This window comes from Meriones unguiculatus (assembly GCF_030254825.1).
Source record: "Meriones unguiculatus strain TT.TT164.6M chromosome 13 unlocalized genomic scaffold, Bangor_MerUng_6.1 Chr13_unordered_Scaffold_45, whole genome shotgun sequence".
Taxonomy (NCBI): domain Eukaryota; kingdom Metazoa; phylum Chordata; class Mammalia; order Rodentia; family Muridae; genus Meriones; species Meriones unguiculatus.
Genome location: NW_026843652.1, coordinates 2,606,277 through 2,620,898, shown reverse-complemented (window position 1 = coordinate 2,620,898; position 14,622 = coordinate 2,606,277). Strand labels below are relative to the sequence as shown.

At 41.7% G+C, this 14,622-nt stretch overlaps 1 pseudogene; it reads right to left on the bottom strand.

Annotated features, from left to right (window-relative positions):
* Positions 1-12,297: 12,297 nt before the first annotated feature.
* LOC132651316 (large ribosomal subunit protein eL27-like) lies at positions 12,298-12,705 on the bottom strand (annotated as a pseudogene).
* Between the last annotated feature and the right edge of the window lie 1,917 nt (positions 12,706-14,622).

Sequence of the window (14,622 nt, the reverse complement as noted above, 5' to 3'; positions counted from 1 at the left end):
AGTTACAGTTTATTAACTTTGTATCCCAGCTGTAGCCTGCTCCCTCATTCCCTCCCAATCCCACCCTCCCTCCTTCCTCTCCTCCCTGCCCCTTTCCAAGTCTACCATTAGGGGAGGTCCTCCTCCACTTCCATCTGACCCTAGCTGCAAAGTCATCCTCTGTGGCCTAGCAAGGCTACTCCTCCCTTGGAGGAGGGGAGGGGAGGTCAAAGAGCCAGCCATTGAGCTCATGTCAGAAATAGTCCCTGTTCTCCTTACTATGGTACCCACTTGGATACTGAGCTACCATGAGCTACATCCGAGCAAATGTTTTAGGTTATTAAACACTTGGTTGGAGATACAGTCTCATAAAAGACCTCTGTGTCCAGATATATTTGGTCCTTGTGGAGCTCCTGTCCTCTTCAGATGCCTACATGTTTTAACATATAAACCTACTGTTACATTTTTGTTGTTTCCCAGTTTTCTCATATAAGAAATTCTACTACATTTTATTTTTCATATCTTTAAAAAAATGAATTTTAGTCAGGCATGGTGGTGCATGCCTTTAACCCCAGGACTCAGGGAGGCAGAGGCAGGCAGATATTTGTGAGTTTGAGGCCAGCCTATTCTACAAAGTGACCCAAAATAGCCAAGGCTGCACAGAGAAACCTGTCTCAAAAATTTTTTATGAGAATTTTTTTATGGAGGTCTGGGGAAGTCCAACAATTCATTTCAACTCACACATCAATTAGGGTAAGAACCATATTCTCTTGATTTATTCCCCTTGTATGTTTTTTGAAGAGATGATTTTTTTTATATTAATCACAGGTCATTCACTTTGTGTCCCAGCAGTAGCCCCCTCCATCTTTCCCTCCCAATTCTACCTTCCCTCCCTCATTTCCTCCCTGCCCCCTTCCAAGTCCACTGATAGGGAAGATCCTCTTCCCCTTCAGTCTGATCCTAGCTTATCAGGTATCTTCAGGCCTGGCTGCAATATGCTCCTCTGTATCCTAGAAAGGCTGCTCCTCCCTCAGAGGGGGGAGGTCAAAGAGCCAGTCATTGAGTTCCTGTCAGAAATAATCCTTGTTCCCCTTATTAGGGTACCCACTTGGATACGGAGCTATTTTGAGCTACATCTGAGCAGGTGTTCTAGGTTATATCCATACCCAGCCCTTGATTGGAGAAACAGTCTTATAGAAGATCCCTTTGCCCAGACATATTTGGTCCTTGTGGAGCTCCTGTTCTCTCAGGTCATACTAACTCCTCTTTCTTTCATATGATTCCTTGCACTCTGCCAAAGGTTTGGTTATGAGTCTTAGTATCTGCTTTGATACACTGCTAGGTAGAGTCTTTCAGAGGCTCTCTGAAGTAGCCTCCTGTCCTACTATATATATACTTACACACATATATATATATATATATATATATATATACTCACATACATACATATATATATGAGTATATATGCATCTATCGTGTGTGTCTTTCTGTCTTTCTGCTCCTGGGATACCTCACTCAGAATGATCTTTTCTAGATTCCACTATTTGCCTACAAATTTCATGATTTCCTTGTTTTTAATTGCTGAGTACTATTCCATTGTGTAAAAGTACCACGTATCCATTCCTCCATTGAGGGACATCTGGGTTTTTTTCCAGGTTCTGGCTATTACAAATAAAGCTACTACAAGAATGGTCGAGCAAATGTCCTTGCTGTGTACTTGAAAATCTTTTTGATATATGCCTAGGAGTGGTATAGCTGGATCTTGAGGAAGCAGTATTCTTAATTGTCTAAGAAAATGCCAGATTGATTTCCAAAGTGGTTGTACAAATTTACATTCCCACCAGCAATGGAGGAATGTTCCCCTTTCTCTACAACCTCTCCAGCGTGTGTTGTCACTTTAGTTTTTGATCTTAGCCATTCTGATGCTTGTAAGGTGAAACCTCAGGGTCATTTTTATTTCCATCTCTCTGATAGCTAATGATATTGAGCATCTCTTTAAGTGTTTCTCTGCCATTCTGTATTCCTCTACAGAGAATTCTCTGGTTAGCTTCATACCCCATCTTTTAATAGGATTGCTTGATTTATTACATTTTAAATTATTTAGTTCTTTATATATTCTGAATATAAACCTTCTGTCAGATATAGGGTTGGTGAAGATCCTTTCCCAGTCTGTAGGCAGTCATTTTTTTTTCCTTTTGACAGCAGTGTCCTTTGCTTTACAGAAGCTTTACAGTTTCATTAGATCCCATTTATTGATTGTTCCTCTTAGAACCTGTGCTGTTGGTGTTCTGTTCAGGAAGTTGTTTCCTGTGCCAATGAATTCTAGGGTCTTCCTCACTTTTTCCTTTAACAGGTTTAGTGTATCTGGTTTTATGTTGAGGTCTTTGATCCACTTGGGCTTTAGTTTTGTGCAAGGTGATCAATATGGATCTATTTTCATTTTTCTGCATGTATACACCCTGTTGGACCAGCACCATTTGTTGAAGATACTGTTTTTTCCATTGAATGGTTTTGGCTTCTTTGTAAAAAATCTAGTATTCATAGGTGTGTTGGTTTATTTCTAGGTCTTCTATTTGGTTCCATTGACCCACCTTTCTGCTTCTATGCCAATACCATGCAGTTTTTACTATTATTGCTCTGTAATACAGCTTGGGATCAGGGATGGAGATACCTCCAGATGATCTGTTGTCGTACAGGATCATTTTGGAAATTCTGGGTTTTTTTTTTCTCCATATAAAGTTGATAATTTTTCTTTCACAATAGCCACTAATAACATAAAGTACCTTGGGGTGACTCTAACCAAGCAGGTGAAAGACCTGTTTGAAAAAAAATACACTTCTTCAAGTCTCTGAAGAAAGAAATTGAAAAAGACATTAGAAGATGGAATGATCTCATGTGCTCATGGATCAGCAGGATTAACATAGTGAAAATGGCCATTCTGCCAAAAGCAATCTACAGATTCAATGCAATTCCTATCAAAATACCAACACAACTATTTACAGACCTTCCCTTGTATTTTTATCACAAGCTAGTCTAAGACATATGCACCAAAGTGCAAAAGTGGCTTTTTTGTAATTTAGTATTTTATTTTTTAATTATCATTTTTTATTAATTACAGTTTATTCACTTTGTAGCTCCCTGTACTTTCCTCTCTCCTCCCTTCCCAATCCTGCCCTCATTTCCCCTTCTCCACCCATCTCCCTCACCAAGTCCACTGATGAGGGAGGTCCTCCTCCCCTTCCTTCTGATCCTAGTCTACCAGGTCTCATCATGAGTGGCTGCATTGTCTTCCTCTGTGACCCAGTAAGGCTGTCTAACAATTTCTTAACATAGAGTCAACCCCCTTCCCTTTTGTTTTTTTGACACCAGACTTCTTGAAGAAAATAATGTACTCATGAGTATGAGTCAGAACTTTTAATACACAGACAGATTTGGAGTCTCTTCTTCAAAGCTGTGAGGCCTGAGCAGAGACAGCCTGGCCTACAGGGTGTGGGTGTGGCAGGTGACATATCAGAGCAGTGTTTCAGTATATCTGACATAGAAAGAATCTTGCAATTTCATTCCTCCTGCTTTTTCATGCTACACTTTTTCCGCTTGACCTTTCCACTAGTAAGCCAGCAGCATTGTCTTGAGGAGAATTAAGATATGTGCAACCAGGATGCAAACAGAAAGAATCAGTCTGAATGAAACCACTAAATGTTCAGTTTTCTGGCTTTTTAAACAGCCTCTTGAAGCTCACATCAAAAGCAATAGTTTGAAAGTCAAAGCTTTTTGCTCGCAGAGAGCCAGCTTTTGTTGAGAGGAAAAAGGGCTCTTAAGAATCAAAAGGGGAATCCAGAAGCTCCAGGGCTCCAGCTTCACCCATGTGGAAAAGTGAACTGAGCCCCTCACCCAGTCCTCTTCATCCTTAGGAGGTGGTGGTGGGTAGAGGGGTGGGAGATGGGACAGTGGGTAGAGAGGGGCATCCAGTTTAGATGTGATAGGTCAGTCTAGCTTCCTACACGGCGTGAAAAGGTGGAGAAGAATCACATGTTTGTAATCACTACTGCCATCTAAATGGGCCTAACTTTTCTTAGCCAGCATCCTGTCACCTGTATTCCTTTGACTGCAGGGAATTGACTGACATCCACAGCATCTTGCAGGTTCTGCTTAGCATAGGTGATCTCAGAGTTACTGCTGAGCGTCACCCTTCACCTCCCACCCAGATTACTCCACTCCACCAAAGACACTCACCAGATACCCCTGTTATGCTCAGTTCCTGAGACCCCCCCGAAGACTACCAAGAATCAACTCGACTGCAAATACATGAGGATCTTTTATTCAAGCTCGAGCCCAGGAGGCAACAACCTACCTGGTTGAAGAGGAGGATTTTGGCCTTGTGGTCTTGTAATGCCAGTATCATGGGACCGTCAGAGACCACCAGGAGATGACTTGATGCAATAGCAAGAAAGCTTTATTATGAGAGCATCGAACTCAGGACGCAAGCCTCACTGATGCAGCAGTAGAGAAGTGGGACCCTGAGCTCTGAGTGAGCAGGTTTTTAAAGGGAATGTCTGTGAGCATGGGGTTTCCATGACAACAAGCAGGGGGGCATGTCTTGACATTACAGGATTAGGTAAAAGTTAGAGGGGAGAGGTGACCTTCTCTGAGGCACATAATCACATTTGCTATTCTTCTAAACTATATCTGAAACATTGGGGAGAATTTTCCCAGCTGATTTCCAACTGATTCTCATTGATTATTGCCAGGTAGATTGTCTCTACTTTCTATGAAGTATTTATTCTGTGATATTTCCTGTAGGCTGTTGCTAGAAGAGTTAAATTTGTTTTCTGCCAATGTGTACATTCGGTGATATTTCCTGGCACCTGAGGTCAGCTCCCAGTCAAGATGGCTCTTTATTTCAAAATGAAGTCATACTCAGGCTAACTTAAACTCTTCAGTCTAGGAGAACAAGGTTTTGTAAAGGGAAAAATGCAAGCAGGGTATTACATGCCTTGGTGTTACATGATTGGGTAAGGGAATTTGACTTTTGAAATTATTGGTTTACTGTAGGTGTCAAGACCACAAATGATTCTGGCCTGGCCATCTGGGCTGGTTTCCTAGCAACTGTACCTCTATTGGGCAGGAAAACTATGTAGTAAAGCTAGTTCTTTTCCCTAGGTGGCTGCACATGCCTCCATTTGGCTGGACTTCATTCAGGTTTGTGCTTTAAACTTTAAACCAATATCCAGAAGGTTTGGTCTCTCACTCCCCCCTTCCCTTTATCATTTGAAGGCCCAGTGTTGGGTCTTCCAGATATGACACCTACCACTCCTCCTTATCCCACCTCCACCAGGACTTCTGCAGATGTTCAGAGAGGTGATCTAGCTCAGTCATTCACCAAATGTGCTCCTGAGTAGGAGCTGTGATGCAACACACAGGAATGCGATGGCTCATCCCAGGTTTTATCAGGCACCATCTGATAGGAGAAAATATCCAGGGTTAGTTCCTTAATACGCTATGTCATTTTAAAAGCATTAGATTTGACATTAAAAAAAAAAAACTTCATATGAAAAAGAAAACATTTAACAGGCTCATTAATCACTGCAAATAAAAAGATTAAGGACAACATGATAACAACAGAAAGAAACTCTTGAATGTGATTACATCTTCCTGAAGATGGCAAAGAGGAAAATGGCACTTTCTAGAACCATCAGATAGTTCATTTCTATCCTCTATGACTTCCATAAGATGACTAAGAACCCCTATCAGGCCAGTCTGGCTCAGCATACTGTGAACTCCTTACCAGTACCTCCACATCTAATCCAAGCTCAGAGTCTTATCTTTTTATCAGAGTGTCATCTTCACTTCCCTGAAAATGTCTCTTCCATAATCTGCCTCAGTTTCCTCAAAGAAGACAAAGATAAAACACCTGAAGATGTCACAAGCAAACTCCACCTGAAGCCCACTGGCTAGTTCTACTAGGAAGAGCATTTTTACTTCAGGGGTGGGGTGGGCTGGAATGCTACCCTTTGACACACCCTTCAGAGAAAAGTTCTGTGTGAGAACCAACCTTCAGTTATGGCTCTTATAATATCACTGGTCCATGAGGAAGAGATACCCAAACTCTTAAGGCTTGGACCTTGTTCAGGGAACTCACTGGGCCAGACCCTGTAGGTGCTTCCTACGTCCTCTTGAGTCACAGTGACATCCTGGGTTGAATTTACCCATGTCATATCAAGGTATTCTTGTTCAGAAGAAAGCTGTAAATTATAAGTCTTCATTTCTGGATAGAGACTGGGCAGGAGTAATTCCCAAGCTAGAGATTGTGATGGGGGCCCTGATAATGGATTCAAGTGGAAAAGACCCAAGGGGCACTTTTGCAGTAACTCAAAACATTGAAGCAAATAATTGAATGTGAACTTCATGTTAGCAAAGAAATGAAAATTCATTTTGATGACCACGAGGCAGAAAGAGGCCAGGACTTTGTGGGGAAGAATTTCTGGTAATTTTACTCTCCAGGCTTAGGTGAGTGACTGCTGCTTTCCTACTCAAATGAAAATTTGGAATTTGAAGGGACAGCTGTATTAACCAATTAATACAACCTCAAAAAAGTATCATGGAGTAGGGGCTTGTACAGAGTCTTATAAATGGGACACAAAATGGTGTGGAGTCAGGTTGTGATGAAAGCGCTCCCAGATATTGTATGTCCTACAATGGTAGCTTTATTTTACATTTTCTTTAAGACATAATATCCTTTTTCCTGGCTCACACTGTAGATTTGTTCACTCAGGAATGTTTACAACTTGCCTTCTACAGGGACTGCATCATATACAAGCTCCTAGACTCCATTTCAGTGGAGAAAGCAGTGTAGCACAGCTTGGGAAGCTGGTAGCCCCTGTTCATACAATTTTCCACTTTTGTGTAGAATGGAGAAGATCCATGAGGGCAGAAGCTGCTGTTGCTGCCTTCTTCTAGCATGGAGCTTAAACACAGTGTTAGTAGCAGCATCTGTCTTGTGACCAAGAGCAGGAAAGCTTAAAGCTTAGGGTGGTGAGGAAGAAGGAAAGAAGGGATCCTGACTCCCCAATGAGGCCTGTTAGCAACTATGCTTTTCTGCTTCACTCACTTTTTTGTTAAAAAAAAAAAAGTATTTGGCTGGGGAGATGGCTCCGTTGACAAAGTACTGGCTATCAAAAGCATGAAGACCTGAGTTTTGATCCTCATCACTCATGAGAAAAGCTAGATGTACAGTGTGTACCTATAGTCCTAGCACTGTTGAGACAGACAGGAGCTTGCTGACCAGCCAGTGTAGCTGAAGCAGAGAACTCTGAGTACAATGAAAGACCCTGCTTAGAAAAACAAAGTGAATAATGAATGAATAATACACCTGATGTTGACCTATGGCCTCCAAATGCATGTGCACACGCATGGATGCATACTCACATATAGTTATGCACACGCTGAGAACTCTGCACACATGTGCATGTGCACACACACGCAGAGACTCACACACAGAGAGACTCACACAGTCTTTACCCTTTTAAACTAGTAAACAGGCTATCACTCTGATTATATTCTCATTATAATCACGAATAGAATTTTCAAGTCAGTACCTGCTGTTTATCTCACTCTGGAATTTCTGATGAAGGGACCTAACTAAGCCTCTGTAAGTTTTAAAACTCCTCTGCCAGTTCTAATGTGCAACCCATACCAGAAACCTATTGTTTAAGCCAGCGATTATCGCTTTGAGTGTTTCCTTGCCTTTCTTAGCTGAGGGCAACCATGACTGATACATCTCACAACCCTATTAAATAGTTGAAGACTACTTTTATTTTCATCTAGATTGGTCTCTACTTCTAGGAGCACTGTAAGGATCGATGGAATAATACACATGTGCATACCTTTAAGCACTCAAGGAGGTAACGGCAGGAGGATCTCTGTGAGTTCAAGAATAGCCTGGTCTACAAAAGAGAGTCCAGGACAGCCAAGACTGTACATAGAAGTCCTGTCTCAAAAGAACAAAATAGAAATATATTCTATTTTTCTATTCTAAAACTCCTTTTAGGAGTTCACATAAGGTCAGAGAATTGTCATTGACACCTGGCTTGGAAAACTGGAACAAGGCTAACCTCTATCTCTGTAAACCTCAAGAACACCTGGGAAATGCCAACATTTAAGCAAACAGACTCCATCACCTGGGTGTATCTTGCATTCTAAAATAGCACAATAACATTAATTCACAGAAAGAGTTTAATCTTCTACTTCAAATGCTTTAAAACTATATACCAGATAGTTGCCTATGATTTTAATTAGTTATTAATTAATTAATAATTAAAGAAAGTTTTCATTATGTAGCCCAAGCTGCAGTGGAATTCACTGTGTATATCAGGCTGTCCTTGAACTTACACTATTCTCTTCTCTCAGCCTCCCACTCACTTGGCATTATATTTGTAAGCCACCATGCCTGGTGACCAATTTTAACCATGGCATACCAAGCCATCCACTTCCCTCCGTGGCCTTTACTACAACCGCTTTAGTCACAGAAGCATCATAAAATGTGACATTGTGACACTGATTTTGTCCTTGAAACTTCAGTGACTTTGCATCCTCAGGACAGTCACCTAACCTCATCCCTGGCCCTTTCTCTTTTTATCTTCTAAGGTCCATACTTTCTGTGCTGACTGTCACATCAGGACCTTGGCACTTACTATTTCTCTAACCACGTTTATTTTCCTTCACCTCCACCTTTTTGCCCTGTTTCACTTCACTCTATCTTCCTGCCTCCTACTGAACCTTCTTAATCTCAATTCAAATATTATTTCCTCTCAGAAAACTTTCCGGTTTTATTTTTTGAAAGGATATCCTTATGTAGATCAGGCTGGCTTTGAACCCATAGAGATCTGTCTGTTTGCCTCCTGAATGCTCAGATTATAGGTGTTCTCCACCACAACTAGAAAGAAGGCTTGTAACTACCATATCATCCATATATTCTTTTTGTTGTTGTTTTCTAAGACAGGATTTCTCTGTGTATCTGTCCTGGCTGTCTTGAAATTCACTTTGTAGACCATGCTACAAACTGGACTCAAACTCACAGACATCAGCCTGCTGTCTCCTGAGTGCAGGGATTAAACATGAGCCCCTAGGCCCTGCCCTATCCATACATTCTTCTAGAACTTGATTTTTTTCTCTTCTTGCCTTTCATCAGACTGTATTATAATTAAATCTATTTATCTGTATCCTGTTCTAGAGGGAAACAGACACAGCTTGATAAGGACTGGGTCTATATAGGCAATACCTATTAATTTATCATAATGCTCCTTTACATTTGGATACAGCATCTTTTTTGATAACTAATTCTCATACAGTTTCTTGAGAGACTGCTGTGTCTATGAAGCAATTATAATATAGAACTATGGTAAGATAATAATAAACTATAGTAGATGCTGGATTCAAATCCTCACTCACAATTTATTATTCAGAGCCACTTTTGGGTAGGGACAAAAATATTATGCAGAACTGTCTTGAGACAAGCCCTAGAGTCTCTTCTCAGCTAACCTGTCAAACAATACTAGTAAGAGACCACAGATGCAAGTGAAGGGAAAAGGCATTAGTACCCTTTTCTTATGCAAATTACTTATCCCTTCAGGATTTCCATGAGTCTGATTCATGTAAAGCATTTTCATTTAATAATGGACCACTGTCGAAAATGACCAACTTTATGCCTCAGAGGGCTGGATGGCACCCAATTCATAATGGGGAACTTAGCTGCCCTGATAACTTGGTGACATGTGGTCAAGCATCTACAGTCATTCTGCAAAACACTTCCATCACACACATGAAAAGATAAACCCATAAAGATGTCCATACACTGTACAGTGAACACCTAGGATTTCTGGAAATTTGGTTTCTTGTTTGGAGGGAAGGTTGTTGGCTGGTTGGTTTGGGTTGGGTTGAATTTTGATTTTCTTTTTGAGACAGGTTCTTATGGGGGTATACTAAACTTACTATGTAGCTAAGGCTGGCTTTGAAATCCTGAACTTTCTGCCTCCATCTCCAGGCTCTGGGCTTACAACTCCATGTCAGTCATGTTCCCCTCCTCCTGGGAGCAGTTGTCTGGTACAGTGACAGGCTGACCTGACAGAAATTTGGTTACAGTGAGGGTTGGATGAAGCACCTAGGAGCATCATCCTCTAGAATGTAACATGTGTAAATTAGATTCATATGTGTTGTTGCCTTTCTCATCAACAGTTTTTATGACTCTAAGAATCAAGAAGAGCTGCAGGGTTAGAGTCTCACAACAGAGTAATGCAGCCATGATCATTCAGGCCTTTACAGCCATTGAAGCAGGACAGTCTCCCCAAGCATGGTTGGCTACCATAAAAAGCTAAAATGTTATGCTCAGGATGCGAGGCTAAGCATTGCACTCAGAATCAGCTGCTTTGGACCCAGAGAAGAGCATGTCTGATTGCATGCGGGTTGATGCCCCAGGTCCTGCCTCTGAGAAAAAGGTATCGGACGGGTCTGATGCTCTTTGGGTGGATGACACCTAAATGAACATTAGTACAAAGTCCCAATTTATTTCTAATATCAGAGATAAGACCTCTACTCTTGCCTGATGCGTCTAAAACAAAAAGGGGGAACTGTAGAGAGCTGCAGAATGCTGTGCCTTAAAGATGGAGCTGGTTTCCGCCTTCCACCTTCCCGATGAGGAGTGCTCTCTGTCATGAACAATTCCACATTTGGCTAAGGCTGAGGATCTGGCTTGCTTCCATGTATATGGACCTATCTGCATTGCCCACGTGGCACGCTGGGGTTGGCTACCCAGAGGCTATTTAAGCTGTGGGCTGGCTTTCCCCAGGGTCAGATGATTGTTCAAGGTTCCTGAATAAACTGCATTGAAAAAAGAATCAAGAAGAATAATGTTTATTTTTAACAATTCACTAGGAATTTGTTTTTCTACTTGCTGCTACCCCTTTAGCTTTTGCTGGCCTACAAGTCTTATTGATAAGGCAGGAATTTGGAAATGGCACATTGGCATGTATTTGAAGGCCATTTGGGACTTCTGAGATGAACAGGAATGAAGAGCTCTCTTAAGTTTTTGAAACAGGATGTCCTAGTTAGGGTTACCATTGCTCTGACAAAACAGCAAGACCAAAGCCACTTCAGGAGGAAATGGTTTATTTGGCTTACATACTGGAATAATTTATTTATCCTTGTGTATGTGTATGAGTGCCAGCAGGTAAGAGGAAGTTAGAGAACACCTCTTTAGACTCACTTCTCTCCTTGCTCTTTGGAACTGGGTGTGTGATTCAGGTTATCATGATTATGCCAGTAAAGTGCCTTCATCTGCTGAGGCATCTCACTGGTTCTATTTGCTTATTTTTGAGATAAGGTCTCATAGAGGACATGCTGGCTGAGAATGGCCCCTTGAGGCCTAATTGGGATATTTCAGCTACTTCTCCTGGGCTGGATTTTACTCCCAAGCTCCATGTGTCTTTGTCTATGTGGGATATGCTGAACCTGGACCCAATTTCTCACAAGCAAAAATGAATGAGAACAATGTTATTTTTCTACATTCATCATACCTGGAAATTTGCCAATTATCTGTTACACAATGAATTTAAGCCCAAGGCTCATGAGGGTTATACTTGAGGGATAACTAGATATTCTTTCTGTTTCTTTGTTTGTTAATACTGGCTGGGTGTTTTGCATATTCTTGGTTGTCCTGGACTTACTTTGTAGACCAGACTGGCCTTGCACTCACAGAGATATCCCTGCCCTGCTTCCCTTAGTGCTGGAATTTACAGGTGTGTGCCAACATGCCCTGCTATTGTGGACATTCCTGATATTGGTTGAGTATTAAGAGAAGTACCAATTTATCCCAGTGGGATAGGACAGAACTAAGGCTGGAAGTCCACCAAAAAGACCCTGGCAGGTATTTTTTAGGCCACATGATCTTCCCTCCTTTAGTACTGGTCTTGTTTAGAAACCAAACTGTGTGCCTGTCCACCATTTCTCCTAACAATGTCTTCTGGGAACAAGAAGCCACCATCTCAGTGATCCTCATTCACCCTTTCTTGTTTACCTGTGTTGCTGTGTCTTAATCAGGGATTCTATTGTGGTGATGAACCATCATGACAAAGAGCAACTTGGAAAGGACAGTGTTTACTTCAACTGACATTTTGTAGTCCACTAGCCAGAAATTCATGAGAATTCAAGGCAGGACCTAAAGCTGAGAGCATGGAGGAATGCTGCTTACTGTCTTGATTCTTGTGACTTGCTGGGATAACTCTCCTCCTCCTTCTTAAATTTTTAATGATGGAAACAAAAATATACCTAAAAGTGAAGCTTCTGGAGAAACCATTTGCTCTTCTCCTGTCTTATATTGTTCTTTGAACTTGATCTTGGCCTCCCACCTGGCCTTGCATTTCAGAGCTGTGTAGCTAAAGACATCCTTTTTGACAACAGTCTTGTCCAAGGGTATGTCCACAGATTACCTTGTGGGCATAAGGTGATTGTAGTTATAAATTTTCACAAAGGACTTGACCTTTCATCTTTTAGCAGTTTTCATCTGGTCCTGGGCAGTTGTCACTTTTTGAGGATAGTGGTCAATTCCAGCCATCAGGGCATGACAGGGTAAGGGCTTTCTGAGGTGCCATCACCAATATTCTTCACAGTGATGGGTTTGCATCTGGAGTGGCATCCAGCTAGGACGAGCAACACTTTCCCAAGTTTCATGAACTTGCCCACTTTAACAGCAAGCAGCCAGCACCCAGCAGAGAGGAAAGAAGGATTTTTTTTTCTGGAGCCAGCCTTGTAACAGTATCCAGGATTACCAGCACAGCCAAAGAGTGACACTCCCCATAGCAACTTGAAGAGACCCCATATGGACTACCAATTAAGAAAACATACCACAGGACTTTCCCACAGGCCAGACTGATGGGAAAATATTCTCAGATGAAGTTCTTCTTTCGAAATGACACAAGTTTATGTCAAGTTGATGTAAATTAGCCAGCACACCTTTCAATATGGAGAGGATTACAAGGAGGCTGTTTACTAAGCCATCAAGATACCTCAGTCAGTAAAAGCACTTGTTGCTAGGCCTGATATATTGAGTTTAATCCCTGGAACCAACATGGTGCATGGAGGGTATCCATTCCATCAAGCTGTCCTCTGACCTCTGTGAAGGAGAGTCTCTGGAAAGAAGTTGGGTCTGCAAAGACTCATTGCTTAGAGATGCAGTGATGTGCAGAGATGGAAAAGTTGCAGCCCAGTGCCAAATTGTACCTTATCTTGGAAGTCGTTTTTGCCTTCCATTAGCTATTTCCTTGCCCACCTATGTGTTGGACGAAACGTCCTGTAGTTAACAGATAAAAACCATCAGTTATCTGAGCAGACCACTAGCATCCACCAACCCTGAAGCTGATGATGTCATCAGATAGCATCTGAGACCTGGGGAAGTGACTCCAGCATCTTGCTGTCACTGTCTCTTTGATGAACCCGACAGTGTATTTTAAATTGGCTCTGGTTTTAGGGTTTTCTTTATTCTGCAGCTATAAAACATAAACATAAAACTACGTTAGTGTGAGAACATGAAACCTGAGCTGACTTATCTGCATGTTTCTTGGGCAGTCACTCAGTTTGGCTCCAGAATAAACTGAGTTTTATTTTCTTTGAGACCTGAGCTGTGCTTTTTGTGTCCATGTATACACCACTACATCCTTGTATCTTTATATTACCTCTCCTGCCTACACAATAGGAAAATGAAATGTAGTTTCTACAAAAAGATTTATTTAAATTTTTTCTATTATTTATTTTATGTGTATAGGTATTGTTCCTGTGTATCTGGGCACTTTGTGCATGTTTGGTGTCTGTAGAGGCCAGTAAAAAATAATAATAAGATTCCCTGTAACTGGAGTAATCAGCATTTGTGAGGTGCCATATGGGTGTTAGGAATTGAACCCTAGCACCCTGGAGGGACAGCCAGCATTCTTAACACCCAGGCAGTCTGTCTAGCCCAAGACCCACTTAGAAATGTCTATATGTGTATGTATCTGTATATATGAGTTTAAGAAGAGGTCAAAGAGGCTGTGGGATGCCCTGAAGCTGGAGCTACAGGTTATAAGCCCTCTTTGGTGGGTGCTGGGAAGTGATACATGCTTTTAACAGCTTAGTACCTCTTTAACTCCAATAAAATGTAATTTTCTTTTTTTAATTTTTATTAAGTTTATTCACTTTGTATCCCAGCTGTAGTCCTCATCCCCACATCCTCCCCACATCAACCCTCCCTCCTTCTTCTTCTCCCATGCCCCTCCCCCCAGTCCAATGATAGGGGAGATCCTACACCCCTTACATCTGATGCTAGTCTATAAGGTCCCCTCAGGACTGGGTTCTTTGTCTTCCTTTGTGGATTGGTGAGGTTGCTCCCTCCCCTCAGGTGGAGGTGATCAAAGAGCCAGCCCATGAGTTCATGTCAGAGATTGTCCCTGTTCCTATTATTGAGAAACCTTCTTGGACACTGAGCTGCCATGGGCTACTTCTATGCAGGGGTTCCATGTTACCTCCATGCATGGTCCTTTTTTGGAGTATCAGTCTCAGAAAAAAAAAAAAAAAACAGTGCCCTGCTCTTTTGCTTTTGTTGCTCTCCTTGTGGAGCTCCTG